General features: G+C 41.9%; 1 protein-coding gene across 5 annotated transcripts in view; it reads left to right on the top strand.

The window, feature by feature from the left end:
- PRLR (prolactin receptor) overlaps positions 1-23,501 on the top strand; it is a 293,258-nt gene that overhangs the window by 146,843 nt on the left and 122,914 nt on the right. For all 5 annotated transcript variants that reach the window (XM_039542962.1, XM_039542964.1, XM_039542965.1 and 2 more), the window contains one exon: positions 972-1,023. The gene's annotated coding sequence lies outside the window, so the exon portion shown is untranslated. The remainder of the gene's footprint in view (positions 1-971; positions 1,024-23,501) is intronic.

Genomic DNA, 23,501 nt, shown 5'->3' with positions numbered 1-23,501 from the left:
AATTGTTTGCCTATAGATTTCTCACTGTATTCATATGATTATTTGGTATTTGAAGTTGCTCAAGCTTTATAATGGATCATCTGAGTCATATGGTATTAGTTCTGGTCCATGATTGGATCTACAGAACTTTCACTCAACTCCTTTCCTGATAAATTTTAACTAAAAAATTTAAACTGCAAACCCAAACTTTATCTGTCACCCACAATGGCACGAACAAAACTTCAGCCTCCTTATGGCAGAGAGGGTGCAAGTATGGCTAAATGAAAAGATGGGTCAGAATTTGCAAAGAGGCTTACAAATTTTTCACTAGTCACCCATTTCTACACACATAATGCAAAGCTCAAGCCTGTAAGCTGAAGCTTTTTCAGCTCGTAGGATTTCTGACAAACCTAAGGGAAAGATTCTCATTTCTCTCTCAGATGTCTCATTAATGCTGTAAATTACTGTAAATTTGTGCAGTTTCATGTCACTGTAAAATAAAAAGGAGTTGACACTTTGGTATGGAAAGAACTTTAGAAGTATTTTATGTTGAAAGAATATTGGATTGACTTCTTTAAAAAATTGTTATACGCTTTAGGGCAGGCATAGTAATTTCTAGCTGATAAAGGTGATTTTTAAAAACAAATAAATTAATTGCTGGATTTCTACACTCCAAAGTACCTTCTAACCTTGTAAAACTGTCATGCTCCGGACATTTTGCACACTGAAGAAAATCACTGTTTTGCCTGAAGCAAGGAACATAAATGTTGCAACACTGACTCCTCCTCTAATGGGCTGAGAATGTACAAGTACATAGTTATATTGCTCAGAGCCGACAGACTGAATATCTTGGGAGCCAACGCTGTAAACATTAGAGATTTTTCTGAATCTTGTTTTGTACTGGGGGGGTGAGGGGGATTTTTTCTTTCTCTGGATTGATTGAAGTTGTTTAACTGTGTTACCAATGCTGGATTTTTCATATCCTTGTTCAGGAAGTGTTCCCGAACTGACATGGATCAAACCAGACTTCATTACCAGGCAAAAGTGAGTACTGTGGCTAAACCTGTTCCTGCAGTGTGTTTACCTAGGCATATAAGGACGTTCGTCATTGTATAAAGATTGATTGGTAGATTTTTGTAAACGTTATTAGGCTATTAAAAATAATCAGAAACCAGCTAAACCTAATACAATGTGTTAGATACTGTGTAACTAACAGCTTATGGAAAAAAAACTATATTGTTTTGGTGTCAACTGTCAGCCAGGTGACAACTGTTTCTATGAATTGCTAATAATAGCCTGGACAGAGAGATTATACTTTGCAAGGATACTTAGACTTGCACTGGTCTTTTAATTAAGTGTTGAAATAATCTTACATGATTTCCCTAATGTACATCCACACTGATGTGCTTTGACACCCCCAGTGTTTCTCAGAAGATAGTCTGATCCCAATCAACCAAGTGTTTGACATCTCAGCATTCACTGACACTGGCATCGGGTGGAAGGGAAGCACAGAAACATGAGAACAGCTAACTGAGCTGCGGAGGAGAAAGGGAGCTGTGATGACTTATAGTTCTTGATTTCAAGAATTCAGTGATCCCTTCCTGCATCCTGCAGAAGCCTGGTGCCATCTCTAACTCGTTTTCAGTATTCTGGGTATCCTGTAGGATCTGTTTGGTTGTGGGTTTGTTTGTTTTTTGGTGGGGTGGGGTGGGAGGGGCAGCATTTCTTTGCTGTAGGTGGGTCAGCCTGACAAACAGTATGGATCCCTTTTCTTTCCCTCCTACATCAAGCCTCCCTCTCACTGAAGCCCTGCACTGCAGACACCTATCTTTTATTTTGTCTTAAGAGATGGGTCACTGTTGTTGAACTGCTAGGAACTTCCTTTCCTAAAGGCAAATGAGTGGACTGCCTCTGCAGTATGAACAAGTCTAAGCAGGGAGTGATGCCTGACGTACGTGTGTGTGTATAGCAAGTGCTATCGTTTACTACATGTTCTATGTTGGCACTGCTGTCTGCTAAAACTGATATTTAATTATGCTGTGAGCTGTCTATCTCTGATGAAATGCCCTAGATAAACAACCTGGCAGGAGGATTAGCAACAGCTCACATGCAGCTGTGCGTATGTGGCAAGCAGACCTTGAAGGGAAGGGGAACCTGGAGGAATACAGGTTGTATAGATTAAAGTTAGTCCGGGGCAAACATGAAAAGAATTGGTGTTTGACGGTGGGGTGGTAATTCAGAGTTTAGATTCATGTCTGCAACGTGTCTGTGGTTATTTGGTCTAGAAATTGGATGAGGTCATCAGAATAAGCTTTCTTGTGAGAACTGAGTACTATGAAATAGGGGACAACTTTGTCTTGTGGACTAAGCACAGAGCTGGAATTCAGGCCTCCAAGTTTCCTAGCCTAGCTCAGCCACAGACTCCTTGTAACCTTGAGCATGTCACTTAGGCCTGCATTTGTAAAAGTTGCCACTGGTTTTGGGTGCCTCCTTTTTCTGGTGTCTAGTTTGAGACCTTCGTTAGAGTTGGTGAGCTCCCACTGGCTTCAGCTGGAGTTGTTCAGCACTACTAAAAGTCAGACTTATCTGTCTCAGTTTGGGCACCCAAATGCTTAGACACCCCCAAACTAGTAGCAACTTCTGAAAATTTTGGCACTGATTCAGAGGCTGTGGGAACTCGGCACCTCTGAAAACCAAAGATGAATTCTTGGCCAGCTGAAGTCCAAGGGAGTTTTGTCACTGACTTCAAGTGGGGGCAGGATTTGAGGCTGACTTTCCCTAGGCTGACTTTTTTTTTTTTTCTCCTCAGTGTTTACACAGAGGTTAATTACATAATATAAATAAATACATATGCTATGTATTACTTCATGGTCTCAGCTGGGTTGGAGACACTGATAGTTTTCGTCAAAATATTTTGGTACTTCTACACCCTCAATGTTACAAAGCTTAAATATGCTAATTTAGGTTTTTTTTTAAACTAACTAAACTTTGTAACCCTCAGGAAGGATCTGGTTTTGATCTCCTCCCCCTACCCCCTAGCCTCACCCCACGCTCTTGCTAGGCAGAGCCCTTCTCGAAGGATCTATTCTGTTCCCTAGCAATCTTTAGCCTTTCTGTTGGCTGTAACTTCCAGGCCTCTGTTTAATAAAGCACTGTTTGCTGCATCACTTACTACTGATGAAACAAGAACCAAGTTTTACCCTGAATTATGTCCCATTGCTCTTGAAACCAGTAAGGATGTATGTCGGTGTAGAATCTGGCCCTATAGCTGTTGCTGTATTAGGGACACGGCTTTATTTGGGTTACTTTTAAGTAGAAGATTAAACCCTTCGTAGTGTAACCCTTTTGGCGGGAGGAGTCAGCAACACCAAAGACCAGGTTCAGTATCTGAGTTCCTCTTAATACAGAACAGAACCAGCTTGAGCCCTCACCCGCTAATCAGGGAAAATTTAACCATCACCCCGGGTGCCTATAAAAGATACTTCCCCACTAGCAAGCACTAACTCTCTCTCTAACAAAAGAGAACTTATTAAAAGGGAGAGGGAATCTAACATTAATTTGGGAACACACCTCAACCACAATTCAAAAGCATGGGTGGTGTCCTTTACCTCAGTTTTCTACAATGCAGCGTGAAAGTCCAGCAAACAAATAGCCCTTTAACACACCACTTCCCTCTCCCTCTGCTGCACCATACTCTCAGTTGGTTGTCGCTGATCAGCAAAGACCCAGAGTTCAGAGATGTATTCATACTGGTCCACCTCCCACCCCTAAAAGATAATGGGAGTAATAATCAAGCAATGCTTCCTGTACTATTTCTACAACTTGCTTGCTGCTACTATCCCTATCCCCTGCTTAACAGGTGAGCTTCAGTTTAGAGTGACACCCTGAGTGAGGGTATGCTAAGCACAGTTCTGCTGCCTTTTACTCATACACGAAGGATAACAGCATTTCATTGTCCCGCCATTCAAAAGTGAATTGTAACCCAAACTAGCCAAAATTGATCATTTTGGCAAAGCAGCTCTGTCTGCTGAACACCTGGGCAGAGTAGGTGTCTATGCATATAAAGTCTGCTCCTGATGTCTTTTTTCCCCCAGTGTGTCAATAGATGTCAGGGGAGAGCTCATTCACACCCTGCTTACAATAGGGTTGAGTGTGTATCAGACACAGGGACAGACCAGGCAGAGAACCATAGTTTTGTGGATGAGATGTAGTTACTAATGACATCTATACTAGATTACCAAGACAGTGCAAGATAAGCACATTGGGGGCCTGAGCGTGGAGAAAGGCAATATAAATGGAGTGAGTCACTTCTTCCTTAAAGTTTAGAAAAAAGTTTATACTAGTTCTGAGGTCACATAATGGGATTTGGCGGGGGTGCAGTTTTGTTCAGTTACTATTTTTTGAGAAACTTTCTAGTTTCCTGTGTGATAGTTGGCACTTGTTGTAAGTAGGGCTGTCAATTAATCGAAGTTAACTCATGTGATTAACTAAAAAAAAAAAGTAATCACGATTTAAAAAAATTAATCAGTTTTAATCGCTCTGTTAATAGAATACAAATTGAATTTATTAAATATTTTTGATGTTTTTCTACATTTTCAACTAGATTGATTTCAGTTACAACACAGAATACAAAGTGTACAGTGCTCACTTTATATTTTTATTACAAATATTTGCACTGTAAAAATAACAGAAATATTTTTCAATTCACCTCATACAAGTACTGTAGTGCAATCTCTTTATCATGACAGTGCAACTTACAAATGGAGATTTTTTTTTATTTCTTTTTATTTTTTTGGTTACGTAACTGCACTCAAAACCAAAACAATGTAAAACTTTAGTCTACAAGTACCCTCAGTCCTACTTCTTGTTCTGCCAAACGCTAAGAGAAATAAGTTTTTGGTTACATTTACAGGAGATAATGCTGCCTGCTTCTTATTTACAATGTCACCTCAAAGTGAGAACAGTCATTCTCATGGCACTGTTGTAGCTGGCATTGCAAGGTATTTACATGCCAGATATGCTAAATATTTCATTCTCCCCTTCATGCTTTAGCCACCATTCCAGAGGACTTGCTTCCATGCTGATGACGCCTGTTAAAAAAATAATAATGCGTTAATTCAATTTGTGACTGAACTCCATGAGGGAGAATTGTATGTCTCCTGCTCTGTGTTTTACCAGCATTCTGCCATATATTTCATGTTATAGCAGTCTCGGATGATGACCCAGCATGTTGTTCGTTTTAAGAACATTTTCACTGCAGATTTGGCAAAATGCAAAGAAGGTACCAATGCGAGCTACAGCACTTGAGCCAAGATTTAAGAATCTGAAGCGTCTTCCAAAATTTGACTGGGAAGGGGTGTGGAGCATGCTTTCAGAAGTTTTAAAGGAGCAACACTCCGATGCGGAAACTACAGAACCCGAACCACCAAAAAAGTTTTACATTGTTTTATTTTGGAATGCAGTTATTTTTGTACATAATTCTATATTTCTAAGTTCAACATTCATGATAAAGAGATTGCACTACAGTACTTGTATTAAGTGAATTGAAAAATACAATCTTTTATTTTTACAATGCAAATATTTATAATAAAAATAAATTTAGCATTGTACATTTTGTATTCTGTTTTTGTAATTGAAATCAATATATTTGAAAATTTGGAAAACATCCAAAAATATTTATATAAATCTATTTAACAGCACGATTAATTATTTTAATCACTTGACAGCCATAGTTGAAAGCATCACCTAGTAGTTAGAGGGTCAATCCCTTCTTAGGCCTTGTCTATACTACACAGTTTTGTTAACACAAGTTATGCTAAAAATAAAAAAATGGTATAATTACATTGCTTGTGCATGTTCACACAATGTTCCTTCTGTCAATGCAGTTCATCCACAGTTGGCGCTCTAGTATAGACAGTGAGAGCAGTGCACTGTGGGTAGCTATCCCACTGCAGCTAGAAGTTGTGGGAAGTTAGTGTGGATCACAGTGCAGCATGGATGTGGGCTCAAGGTCCCATGATGCAGTTTTTTCCATCCCATCATTCCTTGGCTTCTGACTGCATTTCATGGCATTTTTCAATGGCCCCTGTTTACTGTGCACCCACCAACTGTCTGAAAGGATGGATCCTGCATTGCTCTCATCTGTTGTGGTCACTGTTATAATCACATCACAGATGGTCATGCAGTATATCATGAGCTCCCAGTCTAAACAGGAATCAGAGTTGCCTGACCTGCTGTGTGCCATGAAAAGAAACAACACCAGATTACTTTTGGCATTCACGGAGCAGCTGCACAAAGGGGACCGTCACTTTTGGGCTCGGGGAAACAAGCACAGAGTGATGCGATTGCATTGTTATGCAGGTCTGGGATTACGAGCAGTGGCTGCAAAACTTTTGGATGCATAAAGTCACCTTCCTGGAACAGCATGTGGAGTTCGCCACAGCATTGCGGCGCAAGGACACCAAACTCAGAGCTGCCCTCTCCGTGGAGAAGTGCGTGGCGATCTCTATGTGGAAGCTGGTGACTCCAGGCTGCTACCAGTCAGTCGCAAATCCATTTGGAGTCAAAGTCCACCGTTGGGGCTGCGCTAACACAAGTGTGCAGGGCCATTAATTTCATCCTGCTATGAAGGACTGTGACTTTTGGCAATGTGCATGAAATAGTGGATGGCTTTGCGGCAATTGGATTCCCTAATTGTGGTGGGTCGATAGCTGCATGCATATCCCAATTTTGGCTTCGAACCATCTTGTGACAGAATACATCAGTAGAAAGGGGTACTTCTCTATGGTATTGCAGAATATTCCAGTGGGGATGTTGAAATGCCCATAATGATCGTGGGAGACCCAGCTTACCCCTTACTCCCATGGAAGTGGTAGGTCTTTGATGCAGCACCAGAGCAATAGTTTGCCTCCCTTGTGTTCTGGTACACCTGCATCAGCTCCTTTATCTTTGTACAGTACTGATGTGTGTCCCATTCTTAGCCCTTATCTAACATGTCATGAGAAATCTGACCATAGGTATCAAAGTTCCTACTGCTGGAACAGAGCTGGGACTGCAAAGCCTCCTCTCCCCACAGTGCCAGCAGATCCAACAACTCAGGTGTGCTCCAAGTGGGAGAGTGTTTGTTTGCTGTGAGGAGATACCATGGTCCGCTGGGAAGATGTGATCTGAGCTGTCCATGCCAAGCAAACAGGAAGTGGAACTTCAAAAATTCCCAGGTGTTTAAAGGGGGAGGGGCAGATGCCTGTGTACCAGAGTGCAGGGCAGTGGAGTTCAAACTGCTGACCAGAATGGTCAGGATGGGCATTGTGGGACACCTCCTAGAGGCCACTTATAACAACATAACCAAGCCCAGTGTCTACACTAATATTTTGTCAATATAACTTTTGCCACAAAAAGCTCTACACCTCTTATGAAAGTGGTTTTATTTTGTTGGCAAAGCAGGAGAGTTTTGTCCAGAGAAAGGAGCATTGCAGTGTGTACACCTCCGAAACCTGTCTTTTGTCGACAAAACTGTGTAGTGTAGACAAGGCCTACATATGGAGGGCAGCTGATAGGGGAGCCCAGGCCCTCCCACTCCATCAGGTTGCTGCACAGGGCCCTGTAAGGGATACTGAAGGTCTGGTACTCTGGAGCACCTTAAGGCTGCCCTCCCTTGTCCACTTCCTACCACCCACTCTAATCTAAAGTTTTGCAGTCTGTAGCAAAAAGGTAATGGAAAAAACTACTAACTGCACCTTCAGTTTATCTGGGCCCAGCAGGTAAGTGCCTCCTCTCCAAGAGAGGCTTCTGCAACATCCCTTCTCAGGTGCTCCCAGTGCAGGCCCGTGTCCCTGCCTTTGCAGCCCCCTTTTTAACTGCCTGGCTTCCCTCTTAAGTTCCACCTCTATCTGGAGCATGCTCTGCAGGTGTGGCTAGCGGAGGTTATCTGGACCCAGAGTTGCTCTTTAACCCTTCAGTTCTAATGCAGGGTTTATTCACCCCATCACATATCCCCATGAAAATGCTGAATAGAGAAAAGCAGTAGTTTAACATAGCTCTAGTTTTTAGCAGTGACAAGGAGGATGAACTCTACAGAGGAAATAAGAAGGGAGCAGAAATGTTTGAGAATACATATCACAATGTGACTTTTATCAGGAAAGAGGATGGAAACCATGAAATTGCCAACAGAATTAGTTTGCTTTGCCTTGTGACTGTAATGACTTACCCTGAAGTAGATATAGACCTGAGCCACAGAATTCAGGTGTAGATGGTGCTTGCATCTGGGGGTGTGGTTCCAACCAATATTTTGATAATGAATTCTGGCAAACACACAGCAATCAGGGGATCTTTCCTAAAAGATTGTTTAAGTAAATAAAACATTATGATGGGGCCTTTTTTTATTCTTTAGCAAAATGTTCAGAGCTTTGCACTATTGTTTGACTTTGAAAGTTTGATATTAAAATACATTAGACCAGATTCTTTTTCTCACTCTTGATTTAACAGAGAGCAGAATCTGTATCTCCATAACTCCCTTCTTCATTCCCTTTTTGGCACATCTTTTGGAAAGAATCTGACACTGGCAATATCCATTTGTCAAGACAAGTGACTAAACAGATTTTGAATGTTTATTTCAGCAATTTTATTGCACCTAACAGTTGGTGGGTGTTTGTTATTACTGTATTCATAACACAATCTCAGGATCCTCAATATATAGTTTTGGTCTTTTGATCAAATATATGTAAGAGCTTTTAAAAGAGAAATAAAGTAAAGAGGATTTTAAGTAGAGTAAATATCATTGGCTTGTTGTTTTTGTTTCCCAATTAGCAAAGCTCTCTGATTTTATTGCACTTAATCTGGATCCACTAGTCCACTCCCAGAGATCTGAGATTGATACATAATGACTGAACGTCACTACAGTTTATCAGCTTTAAAAGCAGCAGATCAGATGTGCTGGTACCTCCAGCTGGTAGAGAGGGGGAAGATTCCATCCCTAAACACTGAAGAGTTCCCCTCTGAAAAATCTGTTTACTCAGGTTTTGTGGAGGAGACCAGGATTTGTCCCTTAATAATTATTGTTTATAAAAACTCTAGCTTAATGCCTAGCACTCTACCATTTCAGTAAGGCTAACTGCTAAAACTGACAGAATAATTTCTGTATTTTAATTCTATTTCTAGCCTTAATGGTATGAATTTTGTGTAATACAGGAGGTCAGACTAAATGATTACAATGGTCCTGTCTGGCCTTGGAATCTGTGAATACAGTTTTCTGCAGTTGCTGTGCTGGCAAGTTTTTGTATAGAGGTGCCCAATATGAATTGGACTCTTTGCATCATACTAGGCAATGGATTTTAATGTCATATTCATGGCAGAATAATGTACAATACCAGAACACAGAAAGCTAATATTTCCATTCACTTCACCATTATGGCTTTTCGCAATATGATACAATGTACTAATAGCGTTGCACTTTTGACAAAATTGAAACATGATATCAGGATTTCCTCTTGTGATTAGAGAAGTGTTATAGTGTGAGTGACCGGACTGCTATCCTGAGCTTGCAGAAGTGAATCATACAAATGTAGGGCTGGAAGAGTCCTCAGGAGGTCATCTAGCCCATCCCTTTGCGCTGAGGCAGGACCATGTATATCTAGACCAACCCTGTAAGTAACCTGTCCCAGTGTTTAACTACCCTTATATTTGGAAAGTGGTTTTTTCCCCCTGATATCTGACCTGAATATCCCTTGCTGAGAATTAGGCTACTTACTTTTTGTCCTACCCTCAGTGGACATGTCAGCAGACTGGGTCATAGGTGGTCATGCCTAGTGGTCAGAGCAGGAGTCAGGTCTAGTGGTCTAGCTCCACAATAAATTCAATGGAAATGGTATCCCATGGTGGAGGTGGAATGGGCATGGAAAAGGATGAGCAGGAGCACTTGGTCTGGGCACACAGGTCAAAGTATCTTATGCACTTCTTAACTGAGGTGTGCAAGCCTGGCCACCAGAAACTCCTTGTGATTTTAGGCTCCAAGTCTTGCGGTGGCCAGAGTGCCCTTCAAAGGGGGGTGTCACAGCATAACTTAAGAACCTGCCACCTTTGTTGCCCTTTCAGGACATAGATACACTCCTTATAGTAGAGGACCCTGAACCTGGGGGCCGGTGGGGCATCGGCATTCTCCAGAGTTTGGTTGATCTGAGCAGCAAAGGGATCATTGGGTAACAAGATATGAACTGACTCCCTTAGGCCGTTGTCTACTGTGCCACTGATGAAATTGCAAGCTTTTAGAATCATGGAGGGAGTTTTCTCATCCAATTCCAGGTATTCAGCCTTACAGGACAGGGTGTCAGGCTTCCCACTTCTTGTTCCTTGGTAGTTGCCTATGAAGTCAAACTGGCAAAGAAGAGGGACCAGCAGATCTGTGGATGGTTGAGGTGTCTGGCTTTTCAAAGGTATTCCAGGTTCTTGTGGTCTGTGAGCACTTGGGCAAGGAACCTGGCCCCCCTCTAGTAGGTACCACCATTTCTCAAACGCTGTCATGATAGTAAAGCGTTTCTTATGACATGTATCATAATTCTTCTGAGCTGAGGCTAGCCTGTGAGAGTAATAGGCACCTGGGTGAAGTCAACCAACAGGACCTACCAGTTTGGACAGTACTGCACCCAGGGCAAACTTGGATGCATCTGCCTCTATGGTGAATGGTTTAACAGGGTCTGGGTGTACCAAGATAGATGCTATAGTGAATTTCTCTTTTTAGCTGATCAAAGGTGGTTTGGGCTTCCAAGGACCAGGTGAACCAGACACCTTTTTGCAGATGGGCGGTCAGAGGAACAATTAGACTAGAAAAATCCCTCCATGAACTTCTACCAGAAGTTAGTGAAGCCGAAGAACTGTTGGCTCTGGTGGGTGTCCTTTGGTGCAGCCCATTCAGAGATGGCCATCACCTTGTGTGGGACCATGGTTAGTCCCTTAGGGGAGGTAATGTAACCAAGGAATTCTATTGCATCCTGGTCAATCTTGCATTTTTCGGGCTTTGCGTATAGAGGGTGTTGTATAGAGGCAAAGTCTTTCTAGGACACTGCAGACCTGTTGATCATGAGAAGTCTGATTCGTTAGAAATGATACGGGTGTTTGTTAGAGAGCTTATTCTTTCACTCTCACACTTCCCTGGTCCTTCTCGCATGAACAGAGAGCAACAATACCTGAAGTCCAAAGGTGCAAACAATTCGATGTTTATTGGGGTGAACTTCCAGCAAGCTTAAATTCAAGTTCCTCTTTCCTTATTTTCGAATCCCAACTTACTTCCTGTTTGCCCCTAATTTATATTATAATAATCTCAGCTATACCTTAACCAATCATTCTACTAAAATTTACCTAACCAATCCTAACGTATTGTAACATGATTAGCTAACCAATTATATCCCACCACCTTAATTAGTTTACACCCAGCAAAATTAATTATACAGCAGACAGAAACAATTACAGAACCAGACAGAGACCATGCAAATAAACATACAAAACAATACAGAAGTGAGGATTTCACAACTACATCTATACAGACATAAGGGTTCTCCAGCTGTGTCTATTGATAAGAGAGTTCTTACCAGACAGAAAACTATCAAACTAAATTTCCTTTTACATGTTTTAGGCTCCTCCTTTTCTCTGGAAGTGATAGATCGGATCACCTTCCTAAAAGCCCCAGATTGCCTTATTTCAATATGACTAAACAGGGCCTCAGACTGTCACAGTAAGAGAAGTCCATTACACAGATGGACAGTGACTTTTTTTATTCTTTCTTTTATACCTCTATAACTAGCTAAGTGATAAGAATACACCTAAATTCTTAAAGTATAGGCCTTTGCAGACAGGCCTGAATATCTATATCCTAACAGTGTTGTCCAAATAAATGACTACATAGCTGTCTAACACATCCCTGAAGATATCCTTTATGAAGTGCTGGAAGGTTTCTGGGGGACTGCACAGTCCAAACAGCATGACCAGGTACTCAAACTGTCCGGACTGTGTACAGAAGGCAGTCTTCCACTAATCTCCCTTTCTAATTTGGACCACGTTATAGGCCCATGAAGGTCCATCTTAGTAAAAATCTTTATGGAGTAGAATCTTTCAAAAAGCTCATTTCTTTACAAAGAAAATTGAAGCCCCAGCTGGAGATTTGGGTGGACAAATAAACGCCTTTTGTAGATTTTTTTTTTCTAGAGGTAGTCATGGAGAGCCTGAAGTTTTGGCTCTGAAAGAGAGTAGATGCAGCCAAAATGGACTTCTGCTCCGAGGTAGAAGTTGATGGGATAGTCATAGCTGTGGTGGGGTGGCAGAGTGACCATTTTTTTTTTCAGATACATCGGCAAAATCCTTGTATTTAAGTGGTAACATGGGGGCAGTGGATGACTGCAGACAGTAATGAGACTTCCTGGGGCTTAACCTGTTCAGACTTGGAATCACGGGGAAAGCAAGGTTCCAAATCTATAGTCCCGCTCAGTCGGGTTTCAGGAGACAGAATTGTTGGCAATGTGGGGAGCAGAACTGCATCATGCCTGCTCTCCAATGAATGCATGGGTTGTGTTTAGTGAACCAGGGCATGCCAAGAACTGCTGGAAAGTGTGATGCTTGGATAAGTCCAAATCCCTGGAGAGTCATAGCTTTTAGGGGTTCAGTCTGGTGGGTAACTGGGCTTGATAAGAGGAGAGAGCCATAGATAGACTCCACCAAGTCTGGAGTGTGCTGGCATTGAATGGGGATGTGATGTACCCATTCAAAGTTCTGATCCATGAAGTTGCCTGAGGCACCTGAATCCTCCAGGTGGACCTCAGAGATGGAAGGGTGTCAGATTTGTGGAGGGAGTTTAAGATATGTCAGGATCTACTCAGCCATGGCCAAGATACCACCAGACAAGTACTGATGTTGGGTACCAGTGGGAAGCAGAGAGTGCCACCCCAGGCCAGACCTCCCTATTGAGGGTTGGGATTTGGCCTTCTCTGAGCAGGGTACAGATTGGAGCTTAGCAGAGCAGCCCAGTGCAAAGTGTCCTGGTCTTCCACAGCATAGTCATAGTCCTGATGCCCCACAGTGCCTTTTCTCTGCATCAGTGAGAAGGGGCCAGATGTGGTAAAGCTTCATGGGTTCGAGCTATGGGGAAGGTTGGTGGGCCAGAGATGCCAGGGCTGATGGGAGTCAGGAAGCTGACATTTGCTCTTGGTGGTGGTCCATCAGGTGGTTGTCAATCTTGAGGGTGAGGTAAATTAAGGCATCTAGAGTTGGTGGGGAGTCCACTTCTGCCAGCTTGTCTTTTGATGTCATAATTTAGGCCAAAGTGGAAATGATAATGCTGAGCAGCCTCATTCCATTCAGTATCTGCTACCGAGTGGTGGAAAGCTGAAGCGTACTTAGCTACAGACCAATTTCCCTACCACAACAACTATTCCTGAGAGCATTCTGTGCCTAAAAATTCTGTGCCAAAAAATAAAAATTCTGCGCACAATGTTTTAAAATTCTGCAAATTTTATTTGTCAAATAAATATGGAGGCTCCAGCCTGGCATTGGGGAGCACAGGCCACTGGCTGGGAGGTGGGAGATCACTGTGCAGCTTCCCCCAGGGACATGGACTCAGCAGTGAGGCTGCACCCAACCCTGACATAGTGCAAGGACCAGGCCTGCCCCAAAAACACCCCAGGGCCCTGCCCCTCCGTGCCAAGTGCACCAGGTGTGGGCAGGCTCAGCAAGGCCAGATCCAAGTGTGGAAGGGCTTAGTGTGGGGTGATCCAGGTGTGGATTGAGAAGGTTCTGTGTGGGGTAATCTGGGTGCAGTTTGTTTATTGGGGATTAACCATATAGTCATTAGATTGTACGCTCTTTGATGCAGAGACTGTCTTCTATGTTTGTACAGCACCTAGCACATTGTGGTGTGCTGGTCTATGACTAAGTCTCCTAAATGCTACAATAATACAAATTTATTTAATAATTGTTATGCTGGACATTAGACCCCACACCTCAGGCAATCAGCGTGTAAGATTTTGTAATGCTGAGAAACAGCTGTACACTTGTGAGTCAGTGACAGGAAACCATCCCTGCACTCTGACTAGGAAACACTATTCCACTTCAGAATGATACGGCATGATCTATATAGTCTGACTAATTTGACCTTCATTGTCATCTTTTGTCCTCATGACTGATGTCTGCAATAACTGTGCTTTGATATGGTCCAGTTATTGCAGTTATCCTGGTTTAGGATATCAACCAGTGATAAAACACACATTAATTCTTCATAATTTTAACATTTGACTTAAAAACACATACATAAAATCATTTGTTTTTAAAAAAAGTCTGTCCAGTTAGTTAGTAACACTTATTCTTTACATAGTATTCTATATTTGTGCTTTATATACAGCTCCCAACCCGCCATCCACAGAGATAAAAAAAATCAGTATAGTGGCCTGGTAATGAGTGATCAGGCATCTTCCCCCAAAGGTAGAGGAGGAAAGGCCATGTACTCCAAGGCTGAAAGGATTACAGTTACCACTTCCAAGAGGAAAGATAGGGGGGTGGACCCCCTTCTAAGCAGGACAGAGGCATCTATCTGCCGGCCTAACCTGGCATTTCAGGTGTGCTGCTACCGGAGCCCATATCAAAGACATTATGGAAGGATAGCTGAGGATCATCTGGTCATCTGACTACTGCTGCTACTACATGCTGCTCATCCATGTGGGCACAAATGATATTGTCAGTTATGGCCCTGAGCAGATCAGAAGTGACTACAGGGCTTTCAGAGCAAGGGTGAAGAGCTGGAGGCACAGGTGATATTCTTATTGGTCCTTCCAATCAATGGTAGAGGCTCAGGCAGAAACGGATGCATCTTGGAGTAGATGTGTGGTTGGTGTCACCAAGGGGGCTTCAGTTTCCTCTACTGCAGGATGCTGTTCCAAGAAGGACTGCTGAGCAGAGATGAGGTCCACCTATCAAGGAAGTGGAAGAGTATATTTTGAATACAGACTGGCTAACCTAATGAGACAGGCTTTAAACTAAGTTCAATGGATGGAGGAGACAAAAGCCCATATGTAAGCTCAAAATATGGAGAGCTGGGTGAAGGGTCGGAATCTGAGAGGAAAATGAGCAATCACAACAGGGACTAAGGAGACACAAAAGGGGAAGTTAGATAAACATCTTAGATATCTGTATATGAATGCAAGAAATATGGGGAATAAACAAGAAAAAATAGTGAATAATCATAATTATGACATAATTGGCATCACAGAAACTTGGTGTGATAATTCATATGACTGGAATATTTGTATAGAAGGCTACAGCTTGTTCAGAAAGGACAGACAGGAAAAAAGAGGAGTATTGCCTTGTATATCAAAGATTTTATATATATAGATAGAATTTAAAAAAAATACTTGCACTGAGATTGAGATAGAAATGGGAGACAGACCTGTTGAAAGTCTCTGGGCAAGGATACAAGAGGTAAAATCCAAGGGTGATTTCATGGTAGGTGTCTTCTATAGACCACCTAATTAGGAAGAAGAGATGAGTGAGGATGTTTTTTAAACAACTAACAAAATCATCCAAAACATGGCACTTGATAGTGATGGGGGACTTCAACTACCCAGCCATCTGTCAGGAAAGTAAAATGGCAGGGCACACATTATTCACAAAGTTCTTGGAATGCATTGGAGACAATTTTTTATTAGAGAAGGTGGAGAATGTGACTAGGAAAGAGGCTGTTCTATATTTGATTCTGACAAATAGGAAGGAACCAGTTGAAAATTTGAAGGTGGAAGGCAGTTTGAGTGAAAGTGATCATGAAATGATAGTGCTCATGATTCTCAGGAAAGGTTGGAGTGAAGACAGCAAAATAAAGACAATGGACTTCATGAAGGCAGACCTTAGCAAACTCAGAAAGTTGGTAGGTGAGATCCCAAGGGAAGCAAGTTCCACGGGAAAAACAGAGTTCAGGATAGCTGGCAGGTTTTTTTTAAAGAAACATTATTAAGAGTGCAAGAGCAAACTATCTGAATATATAGGAAAGCTCAGAAGTATGATAAGAGACCAACGTGTCTTAACCAGATTTTCAATTATTCGTACTTTAAAAAGATTAATATAAAAAGTAAAAACTAGTTCAAATTTCAAAGCATGAATATAAAAAAAAAGTATATAAGGACAAAATCAGAAATGCCAAAGCACAAATGACATTAAACTAGCTTGGAAGATAAAGGGTAACAAGAAAATATCTTACAAATATGTGAGAAGCAAGAAGACGACTAAGGACAGTGTAAACCCCTTACTCAATGACGAGGGAAAGACAATAACAGAAAACGCAGCAACGACCAAAGTGTTAACTGAACCAAAAAGGCATCTTTCACCAGAAAAACTTAGCAGTGATTGGATGACTAACATAGTGAACATTAGTGTAAATGGGGCAGGATTTGAGGCTAAAATAGGGAAAGAGCAAGTTAAGAATTACTTAGACAAATAAGATGTCTTCAAGTTGGCAGGACCTGATGAAATGCATCTGAATCTAGTTAAGAAATTGGAATTGGCTGAAGAGATCTCTGATAATTAGCGGTTATCTTTTGAGAACTCATGAATAAGGCTATGAATTAGTCACGGGTATTTTTAGTAAAAGTCCTAGCCAGGTCACAGGCAATAAACAAAAATTCACGGCCCATGACCTGTCCATGACTTGTACTATATACACCTGACTAAATCTTAGCTGGGGGGTAGGGGAGAGCATGGGCGGGGGGAGGTGCTGCTCTGGGGGGCAGCTGAGAGGCCACTGCTGGGGGGATGGGGCAGCGGCACCAGCTGCCAAAGGCCAACAAACAGTGGGTGCTCCAGCCACCCCCGTGACCCGCCACTGCTCCCACCGTCCCGAGGACCACTGCTGGAGTGGCACCAACCTCTGCTCGGGTGGCCCTGGGCAGGTAGCCCCGGGCAGCAGGCCCCGGGGGTTGCCACCCACCACTGCCTGGCCATCCCTGGACCGCTGCTCACGTGGTCCCAAGGGCCAGCCACACCGGCTGCTGCTCGGGCGGTTCCTGGGGTCATCTGCCCAGGGCCACCGAAGCAGTGGCTGGTGCAGCTGGCCCCGGAGCCACTCTAACAGCGCGTGAGTGGCTGGTTGCGGGGCTGCCCAAGTGGCTGGCTGCAGAGCCAGCTCCTTGGGTGGCCCTGGGATCACCCACGCTGGCTGCTGCAGAGGTCATGGTCACATGATCTCCATGATAGACATGAAGCCCTACTCATGAAGGGTGGGAAAGATACCAGAGGACTGGAAAAGGTACTATATTTGCCTTATCTATAAAAAAGGGGAATCAGCAGGGGAGCTGGAACAGTTTGAATAGTGGGGGTGAGGAGAGCCATTGAACCAAACTTTAAACCCTGTATGTGATGGAAACCACTTCAAGATGGGGGGGTGCAGTAGCACCCCTAGTTCCAGCATCTATGGGAATAAGGACAACCCAGGGAATTATAGACTAGTCATCTTAACTTTAGTACCTGGAAAGATAATGGAGTGAATAATCAAAGAATCTGCTTGTAAGCACCTAGAAGATAAGTTGATTATTAACAATCTACATGGATTTGTCAAGAATAAATCAAACCAACCTAATAACCTTTTTTGACAGGGTAACAAAACATGTGGGTAGCGTGAAACCAGTAGATGTGCTATATCTCAACTTGAGTAAGGTTTTTGATACTGTCTCTCATGTGACCTTTTCATAAACAAACTAGGGAAATTATACCCTAGACAAACCTACTATAAGGTGGGTGCACAACTAATTGCAAAACTGCCCTCAGAGAGTAGTTATTAGTGGTTCACCATCAAGCTAGAAGGGCATTTCAAGAGAGGTCCTGCAGGGATATGGCCTGCTTGTTTTTTTTTAAATTTATTTCTTAGACTGAAAAGTGTATGTGTATACAAGGGCTACGCTTTGTCTTTGACTCTGAGTAAAAGGTTTGATGACTCACTTAAGCTGGATTGAGCTGGTACGGGGCCTTTATTAATTCAAAATTGAATCCACTGAAGAGCAATCAAGGGTTAAACTGTGGTCCTTAGCAGAGGATGGTGAGGAATTATGCCTTGACCAACAGAGCTCCCTGAGGCAGACATAATGCTTCTCAGAGCACTGGGAAGCACTGCCTCTGGTGAACCCAGAATGATGTGCTCTATATCTTGGTGAGGTTAGCTCTGATGACTTCTGGTGCAGAGCAAGAAAGATGAAGCCTGAATGGTCATGGACTGAGGCATTTGAAAGAGAAGTTTAAACCAGAACAACTAATGGATACTAGTATTGCCCTGTAGACATGTGCTGAGCATCCCAATTCTTTGTTGATGTTAATGGGGACTGGCACCACTCTAAAAACCCATAGGTATAAATTAGGGGCTTGGCTGATATGGGAGGAATTGAGCAAGTCAGAATTCTCGAGCATTATCAAGAGACACTCGGAATGACAGCACAAGCTTATTAGCATTTGGGTGTGACTTGGTTTGCCTAAGGGAGGAAATTTGAAAGGAGACTTTTAATGCATTAAAATATAAGTTAATTATGTTAAACCTTTACAATCCTCTTGTGTGCAATACCAGACTAGAAATTGGATGCAACTTTCATCATTTGGATTAACAGCCTATATGACACTGAGATTGGATACTAGTTTCTCAGTACCCCCTTTTGTAGACACTGTTCTTATAAAGATATGTAATTAAGAATGCTGTAGCATGCTACTTTTATTTATTTATTTTATTTATTTGTAACTAGGCTGAGGTGCCTCCCAAGAATTCAAGGGAAGCCTTTTGAAGGTAAAGAAAGGCCCATGGAATTGTTCTTGGTATTTGGCATAACTCTGCATGTAGGAACCTGGTCCTGACTCATTGGTCTGTACATCCATAGCATGCTACATTTTATAGATCCTATCAACATTTCTCATGTGCACAGTAGTGCAGGGAAATTGACTATATATTGTAATGTGTGTTCTTGTGCGTAGTTTGTAATATTTCATATTGGTGTAAGTAGGATTACTGCCTTCCCCTTACACAAAATGGAATCAAATTCTGCCTCTTCCCCACTTATCAATGCATGACCTACATTGCTTTCAAAATAGAATCAAGACCTGTTGTTTTGTCTAGGTATTCAGTCAGTCTGCTAGCTGGCAGTAGCTGGTCTCTGATGTTTGACTGCCCAGCTGCTCTTTCAAACATATCTCCTCTGTCAAGTGGAAAGAAGAAGTTCTGAGGTCACCCTTGAACAAAAGAACTCCTGAATTAGTTACTACTTACTAATTGTCAAATGAAACTAAGCTGTACTTTTAGTAGATTCAGTTAAGCAAAACAAACATGTTGTTGTTTCATTTATTTAATCCAGCATTCTCTATTGAGACTAAACCTGGAAAATCAAGCTCACAGCCAGGTGCTGGCGGTGAGGTGTAGCAGGAATGTAGGACCATGAAGGAGCTTCAGAGCCACCTCTGACCAACTGTTCTAGCCCAATGGCTGCCTGTGTAGGTTTCTTATGTTGTCCAAAGGCACAGGACAGAAATAAGGGAGGATCCTCTGCCTGCACATTGAAGATGGTGTACACCCCACTTCCAGTCCACACTTGTTGTTGGGTTTGCCCCACATTGAACTGATCTATCTCAGGAAGTCCGTTATATTTTCTTTATATGAACCACTAATTCAAACATCCAGCAGCACTTTAGAGAGCAACAACAAAAATTTAACAAGAAATTGATATAGATTAAGGAGATCATTCTTCGCTCCTGTGCATGTGTGTCCACTTCTTGTTAACATTAGTAGGAATTAATTTGATCACATAAAGGTTCTCCTCCTTGTTTATCAAAAAATAATCCTTAAAGGTACAATTAAAGAGTAGGGCTGTCAAGTGATTAAAAAAATTAATCATGTGATTAATTGCACGGCTAAACAATTCAATAGTTTTGGATGTTTTTCTACATTTTCAAATATATTGATTTCAATTACAACACAGAATACAAAGTGTACAGTGCTCACTTTATTTTTATTACGACTATTTGCACTGTAAAAAACAAAAGAAATAGTATTTTTCAATTAACTTAATACAAGTACTGTAGTGCAATTTCTTTATCATGAAAGTTGAACTTACAAGTGTAGAATTATGTACAAAAAATGCATTCAGAAATAAAACAATGTAAAACTTTAAATCCTACAAGTCCATTCAGTCCTAATTCTTGTTCAGCCAATCGCTCAGACAAACAAGTTTGTTTACATTTATGGGAGATAATGCTGCCCACTTCTTATTTACAACGCCACCTGAAAGTGAGACCAGGTGTTTGCATGGCACTTTTGTAGCCAGCATTGCAAGGTATTTACATGCCAGTTATGCTAAATATTCATATGCCCCTTCATGCTTCGGCCACCATGCCAGAGGCCATGTTTCCATGATGATGACGCTTGTTAAAAAAAAAAAAGTGTTAATTCAATTTTGTGACTGAACTCCTTGGGGGAGAACTGTACATCTCCTGCTCTGTTTTACCCACATTCTGCTATATATTTCATGTTATAGCAGTCTCGGATGATGACCCAGGACATCTTGTTCATTTTAAGAACACTTTCACTGCAGCTTTGACAAAATGCAAAGAAGGTACCATTGTGAGATTTCTAAAGATAGCTACAGCACTTGACCCAAGATTTAAGAATCTGAAGTGCTGTCCAAACTCCTAGAGGCATGAGGTGTAGAGCACACTTTCAGAAGTTTTAAAAGAGCAACACTCCGATGCATAAACTACAGAACCTGAACCACCAAAAAAGAAGAATCAACCTTCTTCTGGTGGCATCTGACTCAGATGATGAAAATGAACATGCGTCAGTCCGCACTGTTTTGGATTGTTATCAAGCAGAACTCATCATCAGCATGGACACATGCCCCTTGGAATGGTGATTGAAGCATGAAGGGACATATGAATTTTTAGCACATCTGGCACCTAAATATCTTGCAAAGCTGGCTACAAGAGTGTTATGTGAACACCTGTTCTCACTTTCAGATCACATTGTAAACAAGAAGCAGGCAGCATTATCTCCTGCAAATGTAAACAAACTTGTTTGTCTGAGCTATTGGCTGAACAAGAAGTAGGACTGAGTGGACTTGTAGATGCTAAAATTTTACATTGTTTTGTTTTTGAATGCAGTTTTTTGTACATAATTCTACATTTATAGGTTCAACTTTCATGGTAAAGAGATTTCACTACAGTACTTGTATTAAGTGAATTGAAAATACTCTTGTGTTTTTTACAGGGAAAATACTTGTAATCAAAAATAAATATAAAGTGAGCACTATACACTTTGTATTCTGTGTTGTAATTGAAATCAATATATTTGAAAATGTAGAAATCATCCAAAAATATTTAAATAAATGGTATTCTATTACTGTTTAACAGTGCAATTCATTGTGCGACAGCCCCACTAAAGAGACTTTATCTTGAATGTATAAACAGCCAAGGACTCAATTTCTTATCCACAAAGATAGGACATTCCACAAGGGAGGCATGTGATACGGTAAACGGGCAAAGGGCACCAAACAGTGGGGTCTGCCTACACTTACAAAGTACTGTGCATGCAAAAGGCCAATCAGAGCTGAGAGATTGCCTGGAGACATACTAAATATAACACTAATTTACAGCTATTTCTTCTGCTTCAGAGCACTGTAACTATTGAAATCCTCAGCTGTCTCCAAAGATGAAGGAGCCAAAATGACCCTGGTATGACTCACCAGAAGTCAACAGGGATGAATTTATCTGTCAAAAGATTGTATTAGTAAACCATCCAGAACAGCACTTCGCACTTTACTTTAAATGATCAGGTGACACCTACAGGCCCCTGTTTTTGCAAATATGAAATGATATGAAATTAAAAAAGTATAAAACAAAATGAAAAACTCACCCCCCCAATGGGGGCTCCTGTCCCATGAGGCTGGGCCTAGCTCCCCACTCCAGGCACTGTCACCTGGCACAAGGAGTTGTGCTACTACTCAGGTTTGGTCCAGCTGCCCTTCAATCATCATGACAGAAGGCAGCTGAGACAAATGTGAGTGAGTAACGTTGCGACCTGGTGCACGGGATGGCAGTGCCACTCACTCATATTTGGCCTAGCTGTCCCCCATGATGATGATAATGGAGGAGCAGACAGGCCACACCAGAGCAATGCTGCAACCTTGTGCACCACATTGCAATGCCAGGAGCAGAGAGCCCGGCACAGCCCTGCAGGACAGGCTGCTGGGTTAGTGTAGGGCAGGTTCACTCTGCAATGTCCGTCTGTTCTCCGCCCTCCCCCACTTGGATAAAATAAAACCAAATTCCCCCATCCCCCCTGTAAAGTTACACACACTAAAATTCACCAGGCCCTAGTTATACCCCAATGTGCTAGGTGCTCTACAAATGCATAGTAAGAGACAATCCCTGCCCTGGAAAACTTACATTAAACTTCCTTTTACTTTCTCCACCAGTATTTTAAAAGGAATGAAATTCCCCTAAGGACCTTGGTTTCCTCCATCTCCTTGTGGAGCTGTGTGGAGGAATGATTATTTAGGAGCAGATGGCTGCATCTGCCATAAGCTTGCATTTGTAGAGGGGCACGTACTGGTGCTATTCAGACCTTCTGTCTTTATTTCTGTGTTTTATGTATCTAATATACACTGACCATTCCTGTATTGGGCCAAAATGTGATAGAATATCCACCTGTGGAAATTCAGTGTTGCATTCATTTAAATGACCCTTTCATGCTACACCCAGGCCTGATGTGATCATCTAACACGAATATGTATAATCTGTCTCCTCTTATTTATACATTATAGTTAAATCTTTATTGACCAAGATTTTATCTAAACAAGTTATGTAACGAATACCAAGAGGAAGCAAAACAACTTCAAAGGACCTTGATATACTAGCACAGGACAAATCATGAATTTCCTTAATCAGTTTATTCAACATTTACTCATGCAAATTCCTATAAAAGTCAGCAGGTCAGATCCTCAGCTGGAGGATAAGTCAGCATAGTTTCATTAAAGTTATTAGAGCTACACTGTTTTACTCTGAGGATCTTGCCCATTCACTCAGACTAAATAAAAATACAGTAAGGCAAAAATCTGGAGGTTCTATGTAATTTTACCTATTCAAAATGAATCTATTGTTGGTATAGGGAAAATCCAGAGGACCTTTGTTCAGGTTTTTATTACTTCCTCCCATACAAAAATCCACCCAAAGGGCTGACACCACATCCCTTAAAAATTAGCCCCAGTGCCTAACCACAAATCTGCAAGAGGCTAGTGTCATCCAAGTGAGGCACTGAGCTGCTGTTCTGTCCTTGGGCCATAGGTGCCCCCAAGCACCTTTTCCTGGTAATTTCTATGGTGCTGGAGGGGTATAGATGGACAAGGTGCATTCCTCTGGTCCTAGCATGGGGCTGTTCAGACCCTGCATCCATCCAGCCATTTTCCACAGTGTGGATGTCAACCCACAGAGAGCACTCTTTTGAGGTCCTAAGAATGGGGAGATGGTGTTTAATCTACCAC

Source organism: Mauremys reevesii, linkage group 6, assembly GCF_016161935.1.
Source record: "Mauremys reevesii isolate NIE-2019 linkage group 6, ASM1616193v1, whole genome shotgun sequence".
Classification (NCBI taxonomy): Eukaryota; Metazoa; Chordata; order Testudines; family Geoemydidae; genus Mauremys; species Mauremys reevesii.
The sequence above is the reverse complement of the archived record's forward strand: the minus strand, read 5'-3'. Positions and strand labels throughout refer to the sequence as shown.